Below are 27,697 nucleotides of genomic sequence, written 5' to 3' on the forward strand. Positions count from 1 at the left end.
CTATGTCTAATATGCATAATGACTTCAGAATGGCTTTAGACTACGATTTTTTGGATGGCGTGATTTTAACTGATTGTAATGTTTTAAATGTTTATGTTTTAATTTTTTATATCTTTAATATTTTAAGCTTTATTTTATATGTGTTTTGGGGCATCAAACTGTGGCATGTGTAAGCCGCCTTGAATCCCTTTGGGGTGAGAAAGGCGGGTATAAATAGGGTGGGTAAATAAATAAATAAATGCCTGTAATCCTGTTGGTGGCCTATTCTGGCATATAGCAATTATTGCAGAAGGAGGCATACAGTACATTCTTGCGCACAATGACACACAGATGACACTGGGAGATATTTCCAGGAGAAAGCAGAGGCCATTGTCTGGGATTTTCAGTCAACATCAGCTTGCAGGAAGGAAAAAGGCACAACCACTCCCTCCTAGGGTGCCAATGCAGTCTTGACCAGAATCAATATCTATTGAAAAACTACAACAAATATTATTGGGTGTATTGTCACGGTTTCTTCTTCCAATTGAACCAAAGAATCTGTATTTTTACAATGACAGCAAAGATTTCATGCTGCATCTGTATCCTGCTGATGGTTATTTGGAAGAAGGAGGCCATTTGTTTTTGACCAATCCATGTTTGTAATGTCAATATGTGTCCCAGTACAAAAAGCCTTGAGCACTGAAACAGACACAAACATCTTTGACATATAGAGATTCCTCTTTTCATTTCAGCAAGGGGACACTTTTTGCACATATCATACAATGCTAACTCAGATTGGACTACTTCTGTTGTTGTAGTAAACTTGAGAAAATGTGTCTACATCACAGATCTGAATTACAAATGAATTTTCTTAGTGAAGTTGACTTCCTTTTTCATATATGTTGAGAATTCATTGTTGTTATGTAATTGCAAACCATAATCTCTAGTTGTTTACTAGAGCTTGATGGAGACCTAAACTACAGGTAACCTTCATCTACGCCCCACATATCTCCTACACCATTATGGATTAACTGGACTGACAGCATGCAGAAGAATGTCCTGCCTTTTTGTCTCTGCAAGCCCGTCAAGTCTCTTCTATATGTGTGTGTGTGTGTGTGTGTAGAGAGAGAAATAAGAAATGCTGTAGGATACACACTTAACTTTCTTTCATTACTTTGTTTATACTTTCATTCCTTTGTTCCCTCTTACTTCTTTAGTAACAACATTTTTCTAGATAGTTAGCAAAATAACATTTAAAACTATACAATGTAGTACTGTTGTGTGAATTTCAGCTTCTGTGAGAACTGCAGGTTCAGTCCCAGAATGTCTAGCTTCCCAGAAGGCCAGATGAGAGACAGATGGATTGAAAGAAAAATCAGAGGCTTTATTCTCAATGGCTGGAACTGATGTCAGTGGAGACAGCATTCCAAAGAACTGACACACCACAATTGTAGTCTGAGGTATGATCGGACAACATTTCAAGGGAGATTCATGAAAGGTTATGACAGGATAAAAGGGAAAGGTTGACATGGGCACTGTAAGCCTCAATGGACTCGTATAATATAATTCATAATTTTGGAGTCTAATTTTTTATAACACTACAGTCCCCATATCCATGGGGATATGTTACTAGTCTTCTAGTGGATATGCAAAATCAAAGACCAGTGGTTCTCAACCTGTGGGTCCCCAGATGTTTTGGCCTTCAACTCCCAGAAATCCTAACAGCTGGTAAACTGGCTGGGATTTCTGGAAGTTGTAGGCCAAAACACCTGGGGACACAGGTTGACAACCACTGCCATAGATAATAGTGAATCCTATTGAAATGAAGGACTTCTGACCCAAAGATAGCATAGCTAGAGTTGCAAGAAGAATATTTCTAGAGACGTTGTATTTTGCCAGACTTGGATAAACAAAACTATGGATAATAGTCCCGTGGATATGGAGGCTGTACTATATGAAATCATGAGGACACAATATAAACCTTGGCAACAGGATCCATTGTCCACTTGTTCTTGTCCAATTCCTCCTCCATCCCAGAAGATACTAAACAGAAGCTCAGAAGCTACTCCAAACTAACAAGAGATGGTTTGGGAGTGGGGCATCTTTACATTGGGCAAAGGGACTTTTTGTAAACAGAGCATATCCACTAGCCAAAGCAGTTCATGGATTCAACACTTAGGATTTTAGGGAGCTGAAAGGAATTTGAAAGATTATCACTATCTATCTATCTATCTATCTATCTATCTATCTATCTATCTATCTATCTATAAATGTAATGTTCGTTTTACTATGGAGTAAACAACAAAACCACTGAACCAAATCATGCCAAATTGGCCACAAAAGACATAGTCATCCAAAATATGTCTTTCAATCAAAAAAAACCTAGAAAAATAGTCCTTTCTCCTCCTACCTGCGGTTAGAAACATAGGCTCTGCTACCTTTAGCCCCCCCCCCCTGCTGCCTTTAGGCCCCGCCCCCTTCATATCCTATCAACTCCGTTATCCAAAATGGCGCCCAGGGCACAGGCAGAGGGCACTTAGGCCTGATCCACACTGCCTATAAAATACAGATTATCTGATTTGAACTGGATTATATGGCAGTGTAGACTCAAGGTCCTTCCACACAGCTATATTACACATTTATAATCTTATATTATCTGCTTTGAACTGTATTATCTTGAGTCCACACTGCCATATAATCTACTTCAGTGTGGATTTTATACAGCTGTGTAGAAGGGGCCTCACATAATCAATTTCTAAGCAGATAATATAAGATTATAAATATAATATGAAATAATTACTGTGGTATAATAATACAGAACAATATTATCTCTAAAACCAGGGCAGTAAACAAAGAGCAACACTCTGAAAGCAGGGAAATTAGGAATTCTAGAAAGGAAACAATCAGGGCCAGCTAACACTTCCCAACAAAGGATTCCCCCAGGCAGGAAGCAGCCAGGCTTTGAAGCTGCAAGGCCATTAAATGCTAATCAAGGTGCCTAATTGCAGCATTCATACCTGCCACACTGAGACTATTAATTGCTATTCAAACTGGCCAACCAAGGATTCTGCAAGGTAGAAAGCGGCCAGGCTTGCAAGCAGCAAGGCTATTCAGTGCTTTTCAACCTGGCCAACCAAGATTTCCCCTAGATGGAAAACCCCCAGGCTTTGAAGCCACAAGACTACTCCATCCCATTCAACTGACCTAGCAACGATGCCCTATGTAGAAAGCGGCTAGGCTTTTAAGCTGCAAGACTATTCAGTGTAATTCAGTCTGGCCAAACAATGATTCCCCTACAAAGGAATTAGCCAGGCTTCAAAGTGGTTCTTTGATTGAGGGTGCTACTCCAGCTACTCCAGAAAACGGCCAGGCTTTGAGGCTGAAAGGCTATTCACTGCTATTCCACCTGGCCAACAAATGATTCCCATAAGCCACAGCAACGCGTGGCCGGGCAAAGCTAGTAGTGTATAAATTCACCTCTTTTTACCTCTAGTCAACAGCCTTAATGGGGTTCTATTTTAAAACCCCACAAAACCTGTTTGACTAGAAGAAGCAGAAAAATGAAAGTACTACGTGCACACAGAATGGAGAATGAATTGTTTCCCAAAGTTATTTCAACTGTCTGAAAAATCTGTCTCCAGTATGTCTAAATATGGAATCTATGTATACATCACAGACATAAGAGCATTAGAAGGAATAAATGTACAGTTTCATAACCTCCGGCATCTCCCAGGTAAAAACCGAGACATGCGTTGGCAAGCAACATCAATGTACTTGCAAATCTTGATTAATAATCAAAATTATTAATAAGGAGGAACATGCAAGCTACCCTGTTTCCCCGAAAATAAGACATCCCTGAAAAATAAGACCTAGTAGAAATTTTGCTGAATTGCTAAATATAAGACCTCCCCCAAAAGTAAGACCTAGCAAAGTTTTTGTTTCGAAGCATGCCCAGCGCCTGCCAAACAGAACACCAGAGCATGCAGGATTGGTAAATATACATACTAGTTGTACATGGAAATAATGGTAGTAACAAGAAATTCTTGATAGGATTCACAGTTTGTCTGGTTATGTTGGTTTGTGATGACAACTACTGTACAGTATATAATAAATGTTCATTTTTTGTTCAACAATAAATGTGAATTCTTCTTCATAGAAATATAAGACATCCCCTGAAAATAAGACCTAGAGCATCTTTGGGAGCAAAAATTAATATAAGACACTGTCTTATTTTCGGGGAAACACGATAGGAGAGACTACAGCAGTTTGTTTTTGCCAGAGCCTTACAGGGAAGGATAAAATCCCACCCTTCTTCTCTCTCAATTGCTGAAAGCAAACTACTTTTATACTTTGAACACACTTTGTAGCAACTGAAATAAGTTGAGGACAAAGGAGGAGAGTGAATGCTTGGGGCATTTTAAAAGCAGTTGAAAAAAAAAGTGGAGTGACAGAGGATTAATCACAACTATTGCATGCAGCACAGTTCAAACAACAGAAATGTAAAAGACCTTGCAACATAAGGTGGATATTGTAGATTTGGTCGCAGAGAGTCACCACCATTTTTAGTTTCTAGTATTTAGTATTTAATAAGTTGTCAGGTTCTATATTGACATCCCATAAAATTATGATGACAAATTATGCTTATGGGAAAATGATAATAGCGTTTAAATGAAACTACACTTATTGCTGTTGCAAGGAATCCAAATAGTGCATTGAAGCATCTCTGGAAGTGAAGGAGGTACACTTCCAAATGGAGAGATCCTAGGGCTAGCAATCCAAAGGCACCAGGCAGAGATTCTGACTTTTCCTCTTCAATGGACTTTTCTGACAAGAAATGAGACAGAAAAAGCAGTGGGAAAATCTGAAATATTTGCACAATATAGATGGCAACGTCATATGGGAACGTCCCACCGATGAATGTCCCACAAATGATGCACGATGACTGCACAATAAAAGTGTTATCTGATAGCACCCTGAACCTCTTAGGGGATTTTGTCTATTCCCATGGATCACAAGTCGCAAAAGGCTGTGAATCAACTGTTCGAGCTTCTGACTCTGAGGCACACTCTCCTCTGGGCATGCTCTGCTGATAAAGAGAGAGAAGCTTATAGTTGGATTTTGGGCCCGGGTGCTGTGGGAGAGTATTGCAGGGTGCCTGGCCATTCCTGTCTCTGAAATAAGCTTGGGGAAAATAATATTTTGGGAAACTTCCAGAATCATCCAACCAGCACTTAGTTCAAAAAAGTAAAGTTTCCAACCTATGTGGTAGACCGAACGCATGGAAATGAGAGTAGGATCGTGGCCATTTCCCCTGCTCACCCCCTTCTAATGTCTTGATCTAAGAAGAACACATAAAAAGAGAAAAAAATTGGAAAGTCTCATTTTTAGGCTACAACGTTTAGAATCCCCCAACCAATATGACCATGGATTACCACCCCAATGCTGGGATGTGGCTGGCCCCTTCTACTTCTTTTCTGAACAGAAAAGAAAGCTGAAACTGGGTGGTTTGGCAACAGAGCAAGTGGTGAGGTGAGAGACAAGGAATCTCTGAAGGCTCAGTGTTTCAGCCTTGTGGAGGTGTGAGCAGGGTGACTACCTAGCAGTCTTTCCCACAAAGCATGTTTTTGAGCAAATTCCCATCACTGCGCTGGGGTGTGAGCCAAGGGAATGCTGCCAGGCATGTTTGTGCAAAGAGTGAAATTGCCCTTTGCATTACGGAGGGGAGGAGGAGAAGTGTATCCCTGCTGTATGTTTACTGGTCAGGGATTTCTGAACATGCTGAACTATAGCCAGGCTTCTCTGGAAAGACACATTGCATTCAGGCTGTGCCCTTGTGCATGATTCACACATTACCATAATGCTCATATTTATTAGCCAGGATCATTATCCAACTGAGGGAAGCACAGCACCATTTGGGGGGAGGGGGGCACATTTCAAACAAGGCCTGCTTTGCCAGCTGTCCCTACTGGGAAGGAACAGTCCCTGCTTGGCTGCAATAAATGAGTCTAATTTCTACGCCAACCTGCCAGCAAACCTTTTCCTGGTCATCCTGTGGATTTGGCCTGAGTTTAAAATTTGAGTCTCTGTTTATTTCCCCCCTCACTGCGTGTCCCTATTTGCTCCGGTAAAGCTGGCAGCATGAGCCACACTGAGTGAGACAGAAAGGCATGCATGCAGGGAGGGAGGGAGGCCTGGTCCTCCGCTAAGGCTTTTCCACTGAATCAACTGAAAGTTGTCCAGAGACTTTATGGGGAATGGTGCTGATGGGATGCTGGAATCCTGCCACACCCCCAAGTGCGCAATATAGCAAGGTTGAAGGGCATTTATTTGGTTTACTAAAAATCTGTGGGGCATAGCATAAACTGTTCTAATTGCCTCCCTCCAACCACCACGTCACATACTTCTGAAATCCAGTTGTGGCAATGGCATGAGTACAAGACATAATTCGACTCTGAGAGGAACATGGAATCAACTGCATAGTGAAGTAGTGAGGTCTTCTCTGGATGTCTTCAAAAAGGGCTGGGCTGCCAATTGCTGGTGGTATTCTGGCTCAGTGATTCCCAAATTCTAGTACTCCAGGTATTTTGGACTTCAATTCCCCAGAAGATTCAGTAGTTTTCACCAGGGATTCCGAAACATCCAGAAGACTAGAGCTTGGGAAACATTGTTCTAGCTGGAGATCCTGACTGAGCCGTGGTTTAGATTTCTTAGGCCATAGCACCCCTTGCATCTCTACAATTCTCTATGAAAGGGTCATACAGTACATGATAGAGGGGCTGCTTACCATCCCACTTTTATATTGTTTCGAACTATAATGTTTGGGTGGAGTTAGCTTTTCTGAGTGATATGAATTTCTAGTGCCAGCATGACCGCATTTAGAAGAAAGATGTATAGGATTTTTTTCAATATTCATTTCACTTAGAAATAAACGAGCAGAATGTACATGCAGGTAAATGAGATTTCCAACGTGACAGAACAACTTAGCTACTATATTGTACTTGAGTCACAGAAAGAGTCTCTGCACCTCCAAAGTATGGCTGCCAGGTCTCAGGGCACCGACTGAAATCTCAGGAAATTGCATGGCTTCTCTAGGTTCCCAAGATGCCAGTGGGCGGGGTTTTTCTGTATTTGTGTATTGTATTGTATTGTATTGTATTGTATTGTATTGTATTGTATTGTATTGTATTGTTAAAGGTTTTCATGGCCGGAATCATTGGAGTGTTGTATGATTTCCAGGCTATATGTTCTAGCAGCATTTTCTCCTGACGTTTTCTCTGCCTCCATGGCTGGCATCTTCACAGGAAATGCCATTTTTAATGGCGAAGTATGGCATTTTTTAATAGAAAAGTATAGAGCCCCCGTGGCACAGTGGATTAAACCACTGAGCTGCTGAACTTACTGACTGAAAGGTTGGCAGTTTGAATCCAGGGAGCAAAGTGAGCTCCCACTGTTAGCCCCAGCTTCTGCCAAACTAGCAGTTCAAAAATATGCAAATGTGAGTAGATCAGGGTTGTTGCCTCACAACCTCTGAGGATGCCTGCCATAGATGTGGGCGAAACGTCAGGAGAGAATACCTCTAGAACATGGCCATACAGCCCGGAAAACATACAACAACCCTGTGATCCCGGCCATGAAAGCCTTCGACAACACATGTGAGTAGATCAATACTCTGGCAGGAAGGTAATGGTGCTCTATGCAGTCATGCCAGCCACATGACCTTGGAGGTGTTTACGGACAATTCCAGCTCTTTGGCTTAGAAATGGAGATGAGCACCAACCCCTAGAGTCGGACACGACTAGACAGTGTCAGGGGAAAACCTTTACCTTTACTAAGGCATTTTAATGGCATACTTTGTGCAACTATGTCAAGCTTAGTGACATTCCATGGATTACCTTTTGTGCCATCCCCCTTGTAGCATCACTGTCCCTTGTCCCCAGTGACGTACTTGGATTTCAAGTTTTGATGTTGAAATCTCTGGGTCTGGGATAGTTCTGATCTCACCAATCTACACATTTTTGGTCTAAAGGCCTGGTGAGCCAATTAGATGAGGAAGAATCTGATCTATTATCCTGCAAGCTAATAGTTATTTCTAAACGTCCAATGCTTCATAGGCACCCACAAACGCAGAAAGACATTACATATCCATTCACAGACCATTGGGGCAGCAGGTGACTGGAGGCTGTATGTGTCAAGCTATTTTCCCTGCTTTATTATTTTATTTTCAGAAGGGAAAACCTTGCAGGCGTAGAAGCTTTGTATGCCAAAGAAACCCCTTGGATGAAGCTGAAGAAAAATCAATTTGCCATTGCCATGGTGACACAATTTATTTATACCACTTGCAAAGTGATTGCCAACTCAGCTCTGACTGCAGTACAAGATGTTATAAGTATAGAGTCTACAAACTAGGGGTGGAATTGTGCTGCAAAGTGCTTTATCTGGCATGACATCCATCTAATAGAGCCTGTGAATTCCTTGAAATCGTAGTCTTATTTCTATGCTGTGAGGTGTTAAATTGTATTGTTAATATTAAAATAAAGCCAATAAAAATGGCCAGAATACTGTATGTCCTTTTACACAATATAAATGTATGTGCACTTAACTAATTAGCAGAGGTACTAAGAAACCTAATTACTGAATTGTGAAGATGTGTAATCAGTGCTCACCAAAACCTCCCCTTCAGTGTCGCACTGCACATCAGTCCTTTTGCTGGGTCTGCTACGTAGTCACAAAGCACCAGCCCTCCACAGAATACAGATGTCCCATGGCATTCACTTGTAATTTGAATATTAATCACCTATCTGTCAGCCATATAAGTCTGCTGCCTTGATTTTAGGGATGAAGGAGCTGCTAGTTTGTGCCTGGTCTGTATCTCCACTTTTACATTTTCACCCCTAACTCCATACTGGAGCTCAGGATTTGAAACTGAACTTGTTTCTAATCCTGTTGCTGTGATTCATCTTCTTCAGCGGGCCCTATGTTGGGCCATATGTGGCCCCTAGGATCCCTCCCCCAGTTTTGCTCCAAAGTCTCCCCAAACATTCAATAATGTTTGGCAGGGAAATAACTACTTTTTTGCTCCACCAAGCTGTTTTAGGCCTGGGCCAACTTCCAGGTCACTGCCTGCCTATCAGGAAAAGTCCTCTCCTGGGCTGAAATTGCCCCCAGTACAAAAAGTGATATTACACATAACAGTGTTAATTTTTCTGCAGGAAGAATATCTCTCCAAGGTTCCTTGAAGGGTCTAATGTGGCCCCTTGCCCCTGACACTTTGTCCCCGATCTAGAAGCATCCATTATTTGAAGCAAAACTTGGCTCTGGGATCAGGTTTTTGGTGATTAGGGCAGTGCAATAATAAACTTGGAATTCTGAATAATTGACGACCGACAGCCTTGGACTATGATTTTCGGATGATGTGATGTTAATATTGAATGTAATGTTTAAAATGTTTAATATGCATTAATTTTAAATTGAATTGATTTTAAGTCTCTATTTGTATTATTTTAAGGCATCTAATGGTTGCCATATGTAAGTTGCCTTGAGTCCTCTTCACGATAGAGAAAGGTGGGGTAGAAATAAGGTAAATAAATGAATAAATTTGAAGCACAGCCCTAAACACAAACCATTGTGAATTCAAAATTATCAAAGCCCTGATGGAGCTGAGAGCAAGCATAAATATGATCATGGTGTTGGAGACTAGCCCGGAGGGGAAGTAAAGGAGAGAATTCCAGGAGAGCAATAAAACAAGCCTTTTATTGTTATCACAGCTGATGATAAGGCAAAACAGCTGTAGGTACCCCCTTCAGTGGGTCCATAACATGCAAATGGCTGTCGCAACATGTGCGTAGCAAACAAAGGATTTTATATCTCGGCTTATCTAAAATTGATCAATGGCTGAGGGTCTTCCTCACCTTCCACACCTACTTGGCACAAGTGATACCAATGACCTAACTTGTTGATTTCAAGCTAACTTTTGGTCTTGAAACATTCTGGAGAAAGGCACCTGCTCACAGGAAGGGAGGGGCATATGCACAGGCAAAGCTACATAGGCAATAGTTTGCTATTTTTTGGCTTATGGTCCCTACATTGGTGCACCATCTCAATGCTGCTGAATGATTCTATGATACTCCTATTCACTCCAGTTAATGAGCACAGGTTGATCATTTATTCATGGCAGGGGCAAAGTGTAGCCTGGGGTCTGCATCAGTCCCCATGGCAGTTTTTGTGATTCTTGATGTTTCCAGATTCTCCAGACTATCCTTTTTCTGTCCACTAAAGGGCAAATTGCCTCTACAGGAAGCCCTGAAATAGTTCTTTATTTGTTTGCATGAGGCTGGTCATGAAAAAGCTTCCAAACTGAGCTTACAACATTTATCCTGGAGTAAAGTTATCAACATTTATCATGCAGTCCTTCAGAAATCATTGGAATGCAATCCCCAGCATTCTTTGCCATTCTCTGCTGGCTATAAGTTCATAGAAATTTCAGTCCAACAACATCTGGAGAAAAGCATAACTTCCAGCTCTGGCCTACACCAAGTTTATGACTGCTGCCAAGTTTATGATCTGAATGGGAACCACATGATGATGAAAGGTGGAGCAAAGCAGCCAGCTGCTAGCAGTTTGAGCCAAGGGGAAAGTTGGCATCCCTGTATCATCTAGATTCCAGGATGCTAAGTGAGGTAAAGAATCTAGCAAATAATCACCACAAAACTATGCTTTGGTGGAGGCGTGTGCATATGGACACACAATACCAATCCTCTTCTGCTGGAGTTTCTTGTTATTGTGCCAGGAAAAAAGAAAGTTTGCAGAGGTGGGATGGAATTTCCCTCTCTTTTATTTTCTCCTACCATTGTAGCACCAGCTCTAGAAAGGAAGAGTGGGCAGGCTGCCTTTGCTGAATGCCACCATGGAGTTATTTCAGGTGATGTTTTTAAGCCTGTATCCCAGCAAGGCAACGAAGCCAAGGCTGTTTTGGAGAGTTCACAGCCTTGTGTATGTACACCCCTGAGGCTGGAGGAGAGTGGGAACCAGAGCACAATGGGGACGGGCAGGCAGTAAAGGCAGCACTCTTGGCTATTTATAACCAGTTCTGTTTGATGGTTTGTGCTGTGGCGGCAGCTGCGGCAGCTATTTTTAGCCCACTGCAGGGGAATCACTGTAATGTTTGCAGAATGTGCCTGGGAGTAGGATGGAATGATACAAACAGGGTGTTCGGATCCAATCCAGTAGGATGAACACCCCCCTTCTTGTCATCTTAGTCCTCAAAGATAATTGCAAAAGCAAAATAGCTGTCAGCCAAGCTCAGAGAATAGCTCTGACCCAGCATCTGATCTCATGTTACATTCTAGGCAGAGCTTGGAGATTAACATTTTCAACAATATATCTCAGAATGAACCCACTAGCATGGCTGTGGTAACTTTTCCAAGTTCTGAAGGACATGGATGGGGAACCTTACTAACCCAATGCAGTTTGAGTGTCAGATTAGGATTCCAGGATAACAGTGTTCAAATCTGTGCTCAGACACAGAAATTCATTGGGTTGTTTTCATGGTAAGTTGAACATGAGCCAACAGTGTGATGCAGCAGCTTAAAAAACCAATGGGATTTTGGGCTGCATCTAAAGGATTATAGTGGCTAGATCAGTGGTTCTCAACCTGTGGGTCCCCAGATGTTTTAGCCTTCAACTCCCAGAAATCCTAACACCTAGTAAACTGGCTGAGATTTCTGGGAGTTGTAGGCCAAAACACCTGGGGACCCATACGTTGAGAACCACTGATCTAGATCAAGGGAAATCATTGCGCCTTTGTATTCTGCTTTGGGTTAGATCTTACCTGCAATACTGTGTTAAGTTCTGAGCATCACAGTTTAAAAGAAATATCAACAAGCTGGAAGGAGTCCAGAGAAGGGCAACTAAAATGATCAAAGGTCTGGAGACCATGTCCTATGGGGAGCGTCTTAAAGAACTGTCTATGTTTTGCCTGCAGAAGAGAAGGTTGAGAGGAGACATGCTAGCCATGTATAAATATGTGAAAGGGTGTCATAAGGAAGAAGGGGCAGACTTGTTTTCTGCTGCCCTTGAAACTAGGACTTGGAGAAATGAGCTCAAATTACAGGAAAGAAGATTCTACCTGAACATTAGGAAGAACTTCCTAACTGTAAGAGCTGCTCAGCAGTGGAACTCTCTGCCTCGGAGTGTAGTAAAGTGCCTTCCTTGGAAGCTTTTAAACAGAGGCTGGATGGCCATCTGTCAGGGATACTTTGATTGTGCTTTTCCTGCATGGCAGGGGGTTGGACTAGATAACCCATGTGGTCTCTTCCAACTCTATTATTCTATGATTCTGTGGGTGGTATTCAGCAAGTCACATGCTCTTCCTTTCTCAGAGATGGGCAATGGTGAACCTCATCTAAACAAATCTTGCCAGGAAAACCCCACAACGGATTTACTTTAGGATCATCATAGATCACGAGAAGGCACACAGCAACAAAAATATGGCATTTTTGATGCTCCAATGTTCTTGAGTCCAACTCTCACAAATTCTTACCAGTGACAGTGGCTTACAGGTGATGCTGATGGAAGATGCTGGCCAGAACATCAGAAGGCCTAAAACAGATGAGAAAAATAACACCTTTTAAAACCAAAACTAGAGCATCTGGAGACTCCAGTGATACTTCGAGTTAAGAGTAATTTGTTCCATGAGCAAGCTCTTAATTCAATTCACTTTTATCTCAAAGTGAATTTTCCTATTGAAATGCTATTAATCTTTTCCATGCCCCCAACCCCCTCCCCAACTTTTTGTTATGTGTTTTTAAATAAGAAAATGTATTTTATAAATAAAGTATAAATGCACATTCACATGGAACAATAAAAAGATCAACTTTAAAATGGTATAAGCACAAATTTGTGGCAAGGAAGCACAAAGTGAAGAGGCAGAAGCACCATTTTCTTTATATTGGACTCATTCCAACCTCCTTCCTTCCCTTGCTCTCTCTCCCTCTCTCTCTTCATGAAGCCACGTAATCAACTAACCCAAAGTTCCTCAAAGTGAAGACGAGCAAAGCGGACAGCAATCTCCCAAAGCAGACAAGAGCATGAGGCATGGAGGCTGCTCCCTTGAAGGCGTAAAGCTCTATACTCTCTTGATAGTGTTCTCTTTGGTGCTAGCGCTCCATGTGGCACTAGCTCTTAACTCAAAATGCTGCTTGCATGTCAAAGCAAAATCTGGGCTGAGCAATGGTTCTTAACTCAAAATGTTCTTAATTTGGGACACTCATAAGTCAAGGTTTCATTGTACATCTAACTCCTGAACAAATATATCGCTTCAACAAATACTCTACGATAAAAGGTAAACCTTCCCCCATCTTTCCTATTTTCAATTGGTTTCCCAGTTTTCATCAATTGTTTGTTGGAATAAATGACATTCTCAAGTGAACTAGAAGTGGGAACAGGTGTGTTAACACAGAAATGGATTAGATCTCCATCCAGACATTATAGGACTGCCAGTGTCCGTAACCAAACCACAATAATCAGCAATGAAGTTTGCTGAAGATGCAATCCATGAACTGTTCACCCATATTTGTGTAAAAAGACAAAGGCAAGTTGTAAACAGTCTTTCTCAGAAAGCTCCCAGTAAGACCTGCTGAGCTCTAAGTACCACTATAGTTTAACACGTCTCCATGATAGTGTCGTAGTAATGCTCTTGCTTGACTTGCCCAAAAACAGGATCTTGGTGGCATCTGGTTTGGCTTCAGATTTGATGGCAGTTACATCATTGTCAGCAGGTTACTTTAAGTTAACCTGACAGTAACATACAGCAGAATTCCGAGTAGTAAAACAAGCAAGACTGGGAGATTGAGTATTAGCTGCCATATAGATTTCACACAATGCTACATCAGTGAAACCACATAATGGGCAGTGTGGAAAATTAATCAGCATTTTAGCAAGTCCAACAAGTTAAAATATCCTTCCTCCCTATATCCCAGTCCCAGCCCAGAATAGAAATCCCTGTGCCTGCTATTGGCTTTTAATTTTTTTTCATGAGAATTACAAAATTGTATTGATAATTACTTATGTAATTTGGTTCAGCAGCAGAGTCTCTTTGTGTTCATGAGTTAAAGAGCATGCAGCTATTTCATGGGACGGAGAGGAAGACTGAGAATGTTCTGGGATGAGGTTGCCTCCAGGCATAGGGCACTAATATGTTAATGATGCGAATCTACTTTGTGGATACAGTGCCAGGCAAGCAGGCACAAAGAGAAACCTAGAATATTTATAATTTTGGCTTGAGAAAAAATTATTTGCTCTTTAAGTTGCTGAGTTTTTTTTATACCTTTTTCACATACAGAAAATACAGTAAAGCAATTTACAAAAAAATATTAAAATATTACTGCTTTTTAAAAAGGGTATTTTATTTATCAGAGGGCTAATGCAGTAAAACAAAACTAAACAAAAATCCTTTAGGGAAGGAAAATAGTTTCTTAAACAAATAAAATATGGAATGTGTTGGCTTTTATTTATTTGCCCTTGATCTTAATAGAGCTAACTCTGTCCACTCTTGGCTGGTTGTTTGACCACAAGATTAGAAGCTCATTATTGCAAGAGCCAGGAGGGTGGCCTGGATTTCAGCCCATAAATTTCACAGTCAGACTAGCAAGAGGGCCATGGAGTCAAGACTTTAAAGGTGGTGTCCAAGAGGTTGAATCTATTTGGGAGGCAGGGATCATCACCTTGGATAGCCCTGTTCAAACTAAAACACAGAGAGGATTCATGCCCCACTGACACAGAAGCGTTAAGCTACTAGTGCGCTGGGATTTGAGGTGAAGAATGTTCTCTGAAGGATGGATGACCATAGGACAGGAGTTTCTAGACCTTTGTAGAATTAGAGCCCTGACTTGGAGCCAGCAGAGTTTGGATCAAATTCCTTACAGATAATTAATTATTTTCCTTTATTCCTTTATCCAATTTGTCGTCAATACACTCCTTTGGGCTTCATGCAAATCTACCATTTGTCAGAATATATGATCCTGAGCTATTCTTTTCCATTTCTGGCCAAATAGCTTAAATTCAGATAATAGTTTGACTTTTGTATTTTAGCAATTAAATTTTGCGGCAGTGTCGTTCGGGTTGCTAGCCCCTGTGACCCTATAGCCACTTGTCCTTCCATCAGTTCCAGGGTTCAATCCCAGTTGCTGGTGGATGAGACGTGATGGAGCTGTGTCTTCCTGGCTGCCCCCTCTGTGACCTCAGAGTGGCAGCTGGAGTTGCGGAGAGGGGCTCCCAACTGATGGTGAACTAATTTTTTATACCTAAGCAATTGCCCCAGGTGGCACAGTGGGTTAAACTGATGAGCTACTGAACTTGCTAACCGAAAGGTCAGCAGTTCAAATCCAAGGTGGAGGGTGAGCTCCTGCTGTTAGCCCCAGCTTCTGCCAACGTAGCAGTTCCTACCTCTGGCAGGAAGGTAATGGTGCTCCATGCAGTCATGCCAGCCACATGACCTTGGAGGCATCTACAGACAATGCTGGCTCTTCAGCTTAGAAATGAAAATGAGCACCCCCCCCACCCCAAAAGTTGGAAACAACTAGACTTAATGTCAAGGGGAAATCTTTACCTTTACCTTTACCTTTAATCTACTAAGATATAACATAGTATTATTACTAGGGTTGTAATTTAAGGCAGGATAACTTCACTTGGTTTGCAGCATCACTGTAACTTTTCCTTTCTTATCTAACTAAAAGACAAAAGAGAGAGAGTTGTGGCTTGTAATACTAGGGAGTTCTTTTTCAAACACCCTGTATATCAGGGGTCCCCAAACTAAGGCCCGGGGGCCACATGCGGCCCATCAAAGCCATTTATCTGGCCCCCATGGCGGCGGTGGCTCCCTCCTCCACCACCGAGGAAGGCGCATGCGGCGCAAGGGAGGAGGGAAAGGTGCGCCTTCCAAAGCTTTGCTTGTTTATAATGGCATTTTAATTATTATTTAATTAATAATTAATTATTAAGGGGTGCTTTGCCAGTGCTTTTGGTGCACAAAGGCAGAAGGGAGTTGGACTAAATGACCCAAGGGGTTTCTTCCAATCCTCTTTATTATTTATTTATTTATTTATTTCCAACATTTATATCCCGCCCTTCTCACCCGAAGGGACTCAGGGCAGCGTACAAAATTATTATTATTATTATTATTATTATTATTATTATTATTATTATTACTATTATTATTGACACAAAGACACAGTATAACACAGTAAACGAGATATATAAGCTAGATTTCGTATCCCAGAATCACAAGTTCCCAAGCGTTTAGGGCTGTGTGATGTATTATTATTATTATTATTATTATTATTATTATTATTATTATTATTATTATTAACAACATTGAGGCTGGGTGGCCATCTGTCAGGGCTGTTTTGCTTGTGCTTTTGGTGCACAAAGATAGAAGGGGGTTGGACTAAATGACCCAAGGGGTCTCTTCCAACCCTCTTTATTATTTTTATTATGATTATGATAATTATTAACATTGAGGCTGTATTTCTTCCCGTTTGTTTTTTTATTTCAAAATAAGAGATGTGCAGTGTGAATAGGAATTCGTTTATAGTTTTGTTTTTTTTCAACTATAGTCTGGCCCTCCAATGGTCTGAGGGAACGTGAACTGGCCCCCTGTTTAAAAAGTTTGGGGACCCCTGCTGTATATCTTCTGGCACTATACAAAGACCATTTCATTTTTTCCAAAATAATTAAGAACTAGGCTGAATCTTCCAAGAAATGGCAAGGAGTTTTTAAATTGCAAAGATATCCATAAGTAATTACTTTAGAATGATAACTGTATTTTTAAAGTTTCCAAGCTTTGAGATGTTAATATATACATATGTAAATTTACTTTATTTATTTATTGTTTTTATACCTTGCCTTTCTCTCACAGTGAGGTTCCAAGTGGCTTTATATGTGTATATGTGTGACTGCCAGCAATAACTACTTGTATTTATTTGTATATGTGTGTGGCTAGTAGCAACAGTACAATGCAACACCCCAATACTAGAGAGCACCAAAAGAAAGTATTCAGAGTTTCCAGGAAATAAGTGAACCAGAATTAGACAGGCAAATGACAGTCATTAAAAATCTGCATACCCAAAGCTCTTCCAGTATTATTTATAGTAAGACTAGGGAAGGAAATGGGAAGAAGTGATTCAATTTTTTTTTCAAAAAAACCCCCCCTCTGAGCCAAGGTTGCTTTTACAGTAAGTAATTAAAATAAATTCTTAATGGCATCATAAACAAAAGAATGCATTGTCACAGGCCCTTCCCATACTTGTACTTCTCCCTGGGAGCCAGGCAGTGTTGTTCATATGCTGGCTGATCCATTACTGAGGGAGTGGTGAATTCACTTTGGTTTTTACCACTCCTGTTCCTGCAGCTGAATTGTACAAGAGGTCTGCTGGTGCCAAACCTCTGAACAGATATGGCCCAGTGCTGGCAAAACTCCCACATGGCCTGGAGTAGCAACGGGAAGAGCAACCTTCCAAGTGAGAATGGCTATGCTGCTTCTGGGCCACTGATCTTCCAGCCAAACCTGTGGTATGTGAAGGAGTGGGTCCATGCCTTTATACTGCATTGGATCCTTGTGACTGGGATTGTGTTCAGCTTGACCCTAGGGAAGCTACAGTCAGGCCATCTCAATTAGTGCCAGAAAGGACTGGAGGCTACAACCACACCGTGTTTGCTGCCTCTACTAGTATAGCACTAAATGATCCTCTAATAGCGACATTTTCCATTAAATTGCACAAGATTTACTAGCTTCATACATAGGTAATTACTTTTGGGGGGTGGGGGGTCCTTGTGCGTTGAGAAGTGATAAATGGAAGGAAGGAAGAACAGCAAGAAGGTAGGTGTTTTGGACTTCTGCTGCTACAGTTCCTAACAGCTGGTAAGCTGGCTGGGATTTCTGGAAGTTGAAGTTCAAAACACCTGGAGGCCCAAAGGTTGGGAACCACTGCTTTAAGGTGCTCTCCAACCTTCTTATATTGGAGGCTTTCTCTACATCAGGATTCAAACACCCACAGCCTCATCACAATAGAGCATGGATCCACTTTAAATTTGGTTTCTGCCTCCTGCAGAATTTTGGGGTTTGTAGTTTAGTGAGGCCCAGGACCTGTCTGGCTGAGCAGTTTGAAGGCCCCTCCCTAAACTACAAGCCCCAGAATTTAAAGTGGATCCATGCTCTAGTGCAGTGGTTCTCAATCTGTGGATCCCCAGGTGTTTTGACCTTCAACTCCCAGAAATCCTAACAGCTGGCAAACTGGCTGGGATTTCTGGAAGTTGTAGGCCAAAACCCCTGGGAACCCCCAGGTTGAGAACCACTGCTCTCATGTAATGAGGTTCTCATCCTGCAAATTGGGCTGTAGCCCCCCTCATTCATAAGCAGGACATGCTGACTAAAATAATGGAAGTTGCATTCCAAGTCATCTGGAGGGTGCTGGAATGAAAAAGCTGCTCTCTATGCGCACACATATGGAGGTAGGAAAACATAGTACACATACCAGGATAGTTATGCATTGTACTGCACCACCTGGCAGTGGATGTCGCCCATATCTGTAGTTTCTTCCTCTCAGAGCAGATGTGCACACATATACTCTTGCACGAGAAGCAGTGAATGGCAAATGACCTCTGAGTATTTCTTGCATAAGAAAACCTATTAAATTCAAGGAGTCATCTTTACTCAACAAGCAACTTAAAGATACATGTACACACAAACATTGTATCCTATGCTAAAATCATGCAGCACTCGACTTCCAGAAAGGGATTTACATTGGAGGAGCGACAACTTCTTGACATGGTCTCTTTCCAAGTGGGAAGACAGAAGCCAAGCTGCATTGCTATTTCTAATAAGATGGCATTCTCTCTTTCCTGCCTACATCTCTTAGCTGAGTATACAGGCGGAGCTGCTGGGATGCCCTCATAGTAGATATTCCAGGTATCTGCTGAACAAACAAACTTGTCTTTTGGAACCAACAGACGTCTCAGTGCCAGAAGGAAGAAACTGTTAGAAATCCAAAGCAAGGGAGACTAAAATTGTTTGCTAGAGCTCCTATGCACAGAATTCATCTTTTTTCCAATTTAATTGCCTATATTCTTCAGCTTCACAGCAAAATCTGTATAGTCATTCTTTATATGCCTGGTGACGGAATTCAAACCCAAATACAGCCAGGCACCTAGATCGAAAGAATTCTGATGCCTTTCACACCACAGAATAATAGCATTGTGATTCAAGTTTAACAGTCATGATTGCACCCCATGGAATCCTGTGCTCTGTCACTTGGAGAGGCACCAGATGTTGCTGTATATCTTCAAGTAACTTCTGACTTATGGCAACTCTAAGGCCATGGGATTTTCTCAGCAAATTTTATGCAGAGGAGGTTTATCTTTGACTAGCTCTGAGGCTGTGAAAGATCACCTGGTGAGCTTCCATGGCTGTGCAGGGATTCAATCCCTGATCTTCCAGTAGTCTCATCCAACACTCAAAGCTTTCCACCAAACTGGTATAAAACAGCCCTCCATAATCTACAAATCTCAGGATTCCATACGATGTTGCCATTGCAGTTAAAGTGGAATCAAGGACCCCAGATCTTTGTCTCTTCACTTCTATTTGCATTTCCATCCCAGATACAACTCATTGCATGTGTCTGGCCCCGCTCTGCTTTCTCCCTGTTCCCCAAAGTACTCTCAGGACAAACAGAAGATTTGGATTGCTCTTGCTCTCAGTATAAACACACCCTTTCTGCTTCTTTGATGCAGAACTCTCTTTTCAGATTGGTTTAACACATTCTTGTTCACAATTAGACTCTTATTCATCTCCCTGGAGCCCCATTTTCCCCAGACTGTTTCCATTAAGCCTTTTCCAACTTTACATCTGTACCTATAGCAGCAGCTTCACACAGAAATGTAACTGGAAAAGAAAAGGATGTCCATTCTTTCCAATCCCTGCCTCCACTGCTTCTGTATGTACATTTGGTTCAGCAGCAGCCATAAGACGCCTCTCCTCCCAGTCAATTTCAGAGAGTTCTGCTACCTCTGCCATGTTCCCTCCCTCCGTCTTTCTCTTTCAAAGCCGCTCTTCTCCTGGCTCAGGGTCGGGCTCAGAGGCAGATTAATTAGCTTGGGGATGCAGGGAGTGAGGTGTGAGCCAGGGCCCGGTAGCAGATGCACTGTCCAGATGGGCAAAGCGACTCTGTTTGCTCCCATCTCAAGAGAGAGTTATACTTTCCCTTTACTAGAGCCATTTCTACTGTTGGCACACACACACACACACACACAAAACACACCTCAAAGAGTCTGGGAATGTTTCCAGCTCAGAAGTTTTCATCCCCACCTGATTACGCAGCAGGAGGCCTTGAGCCAGGATGAATGAATTTGCTGCCTGTAAACTAAGAGGAGTGCTTGCTAAATCACATGCTTCCTCATTGGATTCTGTATACAAACAACCCAACCCACAGAAATTGCATGGATTCCATCAGAGTCAGGTAGCATGCTTCCTTCCAACTAGTCCCAGCCCTTGAGAACAGAAGCACTTGGTGCCAATATTAGCAGTCTTGTCTGCCTGAGGATGAATATTTACCAAGCAAGAGAAAGAAAGAAAGAAAGAAAGAAAGAAAGAAAGAAAGAAAGAAAGAAAGAAAGAAAGAAAGAAAGAAAGAAAGAAAGAAAGAAAGAAAGAAAGAGGGATTTGTAACAATTGTGTTTCACAAATCACCCAGGCAAATTTGTCTGTTATGGAAACACATCTTCAGCCAGCAAGGGAATGATTTGTATCAGAGAAACTGTGAGGAAGACAGGTGTGTTTAACCCTTCCTTCATTTTTTCCTCTGAAATGCCTCCCAACTATCATTTCTCCCCTCTCTGATGTCAGGGTCCTAGATGCATTTTTGCAAACTCCATACATTTGTGTGTATTGAAAGATACATGTGGAGGGTGGAAGCTACAGTAGTTAGATAAACACACCCTCTTTTCAATTTACCTGCTACAACACATCATTCCCATATGAGATCTAGTTGCATGTAGCATGTCTCAGTTTTTCCAACCTCAGGGGAAAATATATATCAGATTGGCAGCATCACAATATTTGAGGATCCCACTCTTTGACAAACTGTAAATATCCAGGTTGGGATTAACCCTGGGTCAGGCAGTTTGATTTGTCTGGGTCACAGATCTCTTGACAGGTGTCAAAGTGTCTGGTCCATAGATCATATAAGCCAGCCGCGGGCACTTGAAGGGGATGCAGAGTGTGTTAAGTCCTCATGTTCCAGGCAGTTTCACAGCTTATTTTGCACCCTGTTAGATTCCAGCTGGCAAAAAGCTTCCCTATAAATATACATAAAGGCCTGAATGTTTACAGGACAGTTGATTTGGACACAAATCCTACAACTACCTCATGGAGAGCTCTCTTGCAGCAGCAAAAGATTTTGTATGCATAGAGAAGAGGGAAACCCTGAAATTACTGGGACGGAGAATATTTAAGTGTCTCTTCTGTGTGTCATGCATATGAACAGCCCAGCCTGAGAGCAGATGCTGCTGCTCCTTCAAAATATATCGCCTTCCAATTCTGTTACATCTTATCTCTCAGGAACTCACAGTATTTCACAGCCAGAGGTGTGTTGAATGTTGCTTTTTAGCATCACAGCAGTGCTACAAGGTTAAGTTGAAGCAGTGTGACTGGGCCACAGCCCATAATTTTCCAGTACATGGATGTAAAAGAAGGAAATAGGCCTGCTAAAAGATAACAATTAGGGATAATGTACCTTTTGTGAGAACAAAGGATGTTTCACTTGTCACAAGCTTGGGTTTTCAGCTACATGGGAAGAGAGCTTTAGGCAATCCAGTCTCCTACATGGCCACACCTGAATTTGCAAACACATTTTGTTCATACTCAGCTTTTCTCATTTTTACATATGCACATAAAATATCTTGTATGTCACTAGCGATTGCATCACATGGGGTCCTTTTCGGTGGCATGTGCTGGTTCGCCTCTACCTTTACGACAGAGCCTGCCAGCTCCCATTCCATGACATAGACCAACTTCCGACAGGGTTCCATTGTAAAAGTAGAGGTGAACCAGTACATCCGGCTGCAGGGCCAACACAGGACACTTCCCATGTTGAATAAAAGTCAACAGGGGAAAGCTGGGCAGCCAATGCTTCCCCCCATGGGATGGGGACTCGGGTGAATCAGGCGATGTGGAACATGGTCAATGGGTCCCCCCCACACACACACACCCCCCAATGGGCACCACTGGATTTGCCATGATGCATGGCGATTCCAGTGGCCCATCTGATGAGGTAATTAATGGCAGTTTAGTGTAGTGGTTAGAGCGCTGTCTGTGCATCAATGACATAAAGCTTCTATTTCTTCACTTGGCTGTGAAGTCCACTAGGTAACCTTACACCAATTGTTACTGCTAAATCTGCCTGCCTTCTAGACCTGCTGTAAAGTAAAAATATATAAAATAATCCTAAACTCTTGAGGTATGGAGAGGTGAGGTATAATTCAAACTCATATGTCAGTCTGGCATCACAGGTGAAGTGCGGAAATCTGAAGATTTCTCCAATACTTACAGCCTTACAGATAAATAAAGATACATGTTACATTCTTAGGTACAACTGGGATTTGTAGTTTGGTAATGTACCATTGCTCTTTGGCAGAGAAGGCTAAAGACTGTTTAGAACTATAACTCCCATTATTCCATCATATTGAGCCATGACAATTAAAGAGCTATGAATTCTACAGTGTAGAGACATCCCTAGTTTGTGTGTGTGAAAAACATATGTTCCTATGTTAGCATATGGTGAGCCCCTTGAATGCAGGTGCTAAAATAACTCTCTTCCTTTCTCCCTCTTTCTCACAGACACAGCACTGTGGCCATGGAGAAGGGTTGTAACACCACAAGCTCAACAGTTTTGGTGCACCCGGGTGGCAGCTGAAAAGGCATTGTGGTGTAATGGTTTGAGTGCTGGCCTGGGAAGCAGGGGATTTAAGTTGACATCTCTGTTCTGCAAGGAAGGTCAGTGAGTGACTTTGCATCAGCTGCTCTTTCTCAGCATAACTCACTTCGCAGGGCTGTTGTGAAGGAGCTGCCAACAGCACCGGAATATCTGAGTCATGGCCAAATATGTGCATAATGCAGAACCTCTCAGCAAAGCATGACACAGGGAGAGTCAGAAAGAAAAACAATGGAGATGATTTCATGTCTTTCTGTCTATCGATAAATATCTTAGATTCTAGATTCTTCTGAATTATTGGCAGCAATATCTTCCAGTGGACAATTTGTCTGTAAGGGGGGAAAAACCCAATTTCTGAATAAATAGGCATCTGTTCTGCACAGATTTGATCTATGCCACCCTTCTTTCGTTCCTGGTTTTGTTATTCTTCTACATTATTATCATTCCCCAGATGCTCCAGCTGAGATAAGACGTATCTCGTACAAAAGGGGATGCTCAGCTCACCCTGTTAAGGACAGCCCTTGCTTCAAAGGCTCACGTCACAAGTAACCAGGGTGATGAGAAGAGGATTATCCTCTCTCATACACAGCAAGAAGCCAAGGTGCACTGGACCAAGTGGATATGTTTGCTTATTCTATGAAACATCCAAATGAAAATATTGGCTTTTACTGTGAAACTACCGTATTTACATGAATCTAATGCTCACCCTTTTTGGCTAATTGACCTTGCTAAAATTGAGGGGCACATTAGATTCATGCTATATAGCAATCTTACGACCTTTTCACATGGCTGGTGAAGGTGCTCTGCTTCGTAGACATGGGGAATCTGGCACCACACACTCACATCTCCTGGCTTCAGCTGAGGATGATCAGATGGGGGGGGGGGGGGAGCATGAGCATGCATGGAGCATTCAGCTTCCCTCCATGGATTCCAATGGCAACATAGGAGCCTTCCCATGTTGCCGTGGGGGTGGCATGCACCGGCTCCACCCTCCTTCACCCATGGAGCCATGCCAGCATCGTCTGATGGGAGCTGGCGGACTCTGGGAGCTGGCGGACTCTGTGGGTGACCTGGGTTGAACCAGTGCATGCTGCCTGTGTGAAGAGGTCCTTAGTGCTGAGCCAAAGCAAAAGGGAAGGTGCTTCAAGAGCAGCACCTGGAGCTCCTCTTTGAGGGATGTCATCTCTAATTAAATGGCCAGGTCTCAATGCTATGCAATCCCGTTATTTGTAGTTTTGTGGGGCATCAGACTTCCTTGACAGGGAAGGTTCAAGACCTTGTAAACCTACAGCCCCCAAGATTCCATAGCATTGAACCAAGACAGTTCACGTGGATTCATTCTGCAGCATAGATGCACCACAACGTCTTCCTTTCTGTTGTTGAAAGCTTTGGTGCTCTAACTTTTCTGTGTTCTAAAGAAAGAATTCTAAGCAGGCAGCAACTGTAATGCACACTTTTTTGGACAAATAGTAAAGACTGCACTTTTTGCTACTACACATTACATTTACTGGCAAATACTTTTTTGGGTTTCAGGGTTTTGAAAACTGAGGTGTGCATTAGATTTAATGGTACACTAGACTCAAGTAAATATGGGTATATCTCTGAGAATACACCTAGTTAACATGCCTTCCCTCCCTCTGCCTCTGAGGGGGGAAAAACCCAAATCTAAATTACAGTAATAGCTTTATTTTCTCTAAAAGATGACATAAAAGTATGCAAGCATTTGTGTTTTCCACAGCCCTTCTTCAGGAAAGATGGTGAACTAAGTCGTTTGAGTTGACGTGAGGAGAGAGAAGCTGGCTGATTTTGGAGCCATAGGTCTAAAATCATGGGTGGAAATTATGGGCTGTTCTAGATACTGTTGGACTATAACTCCCATTAGGCAGATGATAAGGAATGCTTGAAATCCAACATTATCTGATAGACTGCATGTTTTCCACACTGGCCTCAATTCAGTGTCCCTAGTGTGTGGTCCCAGTGCAACAGAGCCAACCATCTTTCAATCTCAAAGCTGTCCAAATACTGACTCCAGATGGATACCCACTCTTTGTGGGCTAGTTTGTGTGTACTAGGGGAGCCCTTTCTTATTTCTAGGGTATTCCTATGTATGGCCCCTTTTTTGCTTCTCTTCCAAAACACTCAACTCCTGAGTCAAGGGAAGCAAGGAGGAGAAGGTGTGCTGCTCAGCTCTTTTGTGTCTCACAAGAGACCTCAGAGTTTCCTCAGGGAGACCTTGGGACAGCCTTCCCTTTGTGGCTATCCTCCTGCCCTGGTTAGATTTTAATGTGCCCTGATAGAAATGGTTGAATCCTTCTCATGTTTATATCATGATTATTAACTGAGTCACAGCTGGGGTGCTGTTAATTAAATGTATTTCTTAATTAACAAGATCACAGAGAAAGCACGCCAGCCAGATTTGGTTTTCAATCACTGTAGACAAAGGCAGCTGCTCCCAGGCTGGGGTGGGGTGCAGGGTGGAACTGCAGAGGGGCTGCCACTGGGAATACCAGGCTGGCCCAACTGGCACAAGCACCGCTGAGTGGCTCTCTCAAAAGTTTAGCACAGCAGTGTTCCTGATTCAGCCTGCACCTAATTCAGAGCACATTAATAGGACTTTGGGTTAACAGCTTCCTGGCAATGCAGCATCTTGGGTTTACCCCCCACTGGATTTATGCTGACTGCTTGTGGAGTTTTCAATAAGGTGAACTCTTCAAGCATGATACATGCTGCTTATGCCACCCCAATAAGACAGGATTGTAATGGTGCAGCAGATTATCAATTCACACCTCACAATTAAGGTACTATATACATTATAACTGTTGTGGTAATATCCAGTGTCATCCTGGGATTTATAGTTTGGTGAGCACGAGAGCTCTTTGGAGCATCTATGGAAGTTGTGATGCCACCACACAAAAAGTCAGAACCTGCCTCACCCTAGAATATAGAAACTTCATGTGAAGGATTTTAGAAAACAAACTTAATGTTTCAGCAAATTTTAAGGATTTCAGATATTTGGTCTCAGAAAGTCTTCCACTGATTCCAAGTCTCTTTATTTGCTTCTCAGGAGAATGTCTCCCAACCCCCCTCCCAGACTGCATCAAAGCAGAGCTCTGGAAATAATTCACCGTGGAGACAGCCAGGTAAGAAGGTACCAGCTGTGGCCCAAGCCAGCCCCAAGGGTGACTTCCCTGAAGCAGATTGCTGCCTCCTTGGTGCTTAAGACTATTGCAAACAGGCAACCCTCCCCCACCATTTTAACTTTTGCAAGACAATGAGATTACGGCTGCAGCTGTGGGTGCAGATCATCCTTCAGCACATGCTATCCTGGTGCCATTTCGGCATTAAACCCCACACAAAGGGAGAGGCAATAGACAAGAAAGAAAAGGATCTGAAGTGGCTGGTTGGGTTTGTTTCTTATTGGTGTGCATCTTCACTACTTCCTCCTCCTGATATTAAAACTGGAGTAAGCGACACGCATGCCAACCCCAGCGCCTGGGGCTGTCACTGTAATATTCATGTTGCGTGCAGTGCCCAGACTAACCCTTCCCATCTGTTGACATGAGGGAAGGGATTAGCACAGTCCGGAGTTTAGAGGGTATTTCCCTTTTGCCTGATTGCCTCAGTGGGAGATGCTTGTCATTTTTACAGGCAGAGCTGCCACAGCAGAGTGGGATTAGCCGGTTTTGCCGCTCGGCTCTAATTTGATTCTCTTAGTTCCCTGGCCATGGTAGCTGGCATGATATGCTGGAGCCTCTCCACTGGCAGCCGGCATCTCAGCAAGCCCCCGCCTTTGGATTCTTCCTTGCTGCCCAGCTCTGGGTTCACCAGTATTTGAAGCAAGACATGTTCTCCACAGCAGCCTTCTACCCTTGTCCAAGAAGAACCAACACATTCCCACCCTCTGTTCACACAGGCCTGTATCAGCACCAGTTAACCAATACTAGAGAAGGGAACTGAGCATTACCCTGTTTAGAAGCTTCTTGTGATTCTGGGTGATGGGATTCTGCTTTAGGACCGATGAGGAGCACAACTTCAAATATCAGCTGAAGAAGCAACTGTTAACCATTCCTCCTGCTGGCTTGTGTGTGTATGTGCCTTCAATCTACTTGTTGTCCTATGGCAACACTATCAATTTCACAGGGTTTTCTTAAGCAAAGAATACACAGATGCTTTTGCCACTTTTTCCTTTGAAATATAATTTACAGCCCCTCTTATTTGTAGTCAGTCTACCATCCAAGTACTAACCTGAATCTCACCTTGCTTAGCTTCCAAGAGCAGAGGGGATCTGGTGGCTTCAAAGTATTTAGGCCTACCAGCCCAATGTGACACTTCTACCAATTGCAGCATTTTTCTGACTGCAAGAGTGTGTCCAGATATGTCTAAAGAATAGTATCCCTCAAGTATAGCTCCTGGGGTTTTTTTCCAGTCTTCAAGTCATGGTTGACTCTTTATCTTACATATTACATTCTTGAGGGGGGATGTTTATACAGGAAATCAGTGGAATGTACGTAAGTGCTGATTTGCTAAATTGTTAGATTACAATTCCTAATTCCTGTTAGCATACCTAACAGTTTGCAGTGCTGAAAGTGGTGGCTCAACTGTATCTGGAAAACTGAATTGGTTTAAGCCACAGGGACTTTAAGAATGGGAATGTATCCACACCATAGAATTAATGCAGTTTGACACCACTTTAACTGGCACTTTGTGGCAAAGAAAATCAAAGATCTTCGACCTAATCA

The 27,697-nt window shown here is 42.4% G+C and overlaps 1 long non-coding RNA gene across 2 annotated transcripts in view; it reads right to left on the bottom strand.

Annotated features, from left to right (window-relative positions):
• The window catches only part of LOC134298403 (uncharacterized), a 45,870-nt gene that overhangs the window by 16,792 nt on the left and 1,381 nt on the right, over positions 1–27,697 (bottom strand). Inside the window, exons 1-2 of one of the 2 annotated variants that reach the window (XR_010005462.1) lie at positions 18,507–18,650; positions 12,518–12,576 (exon numbers count right to left, since the gene is read on the bottom strand). This is a non-coding gene — a long non-coding RNA (uncharacterized LOC134298403). Of the gene's footprint in view, positions 1–12,517; positions 12,577–18,506; positions 18,651–27,697 lie in introns of those variants that run through there. The other variant, XR_010005463.1, reaches the window with a different exon arrangement.

The sequence above is a fragment of the Anolis carolinensis genome, chromosome 4, assembly GCF_035594765.1.
Source record: "Anolis carolinensis isolate JA03-04 chromosome 4, rAnoCar3.1.pri, whole genome shotgun sequence".
NCBI lineage: Eukaryota > Metazoa > Chordata > Lepidosauria > Squamata > Dactyloidae > Anolis > Anolis carolinensis.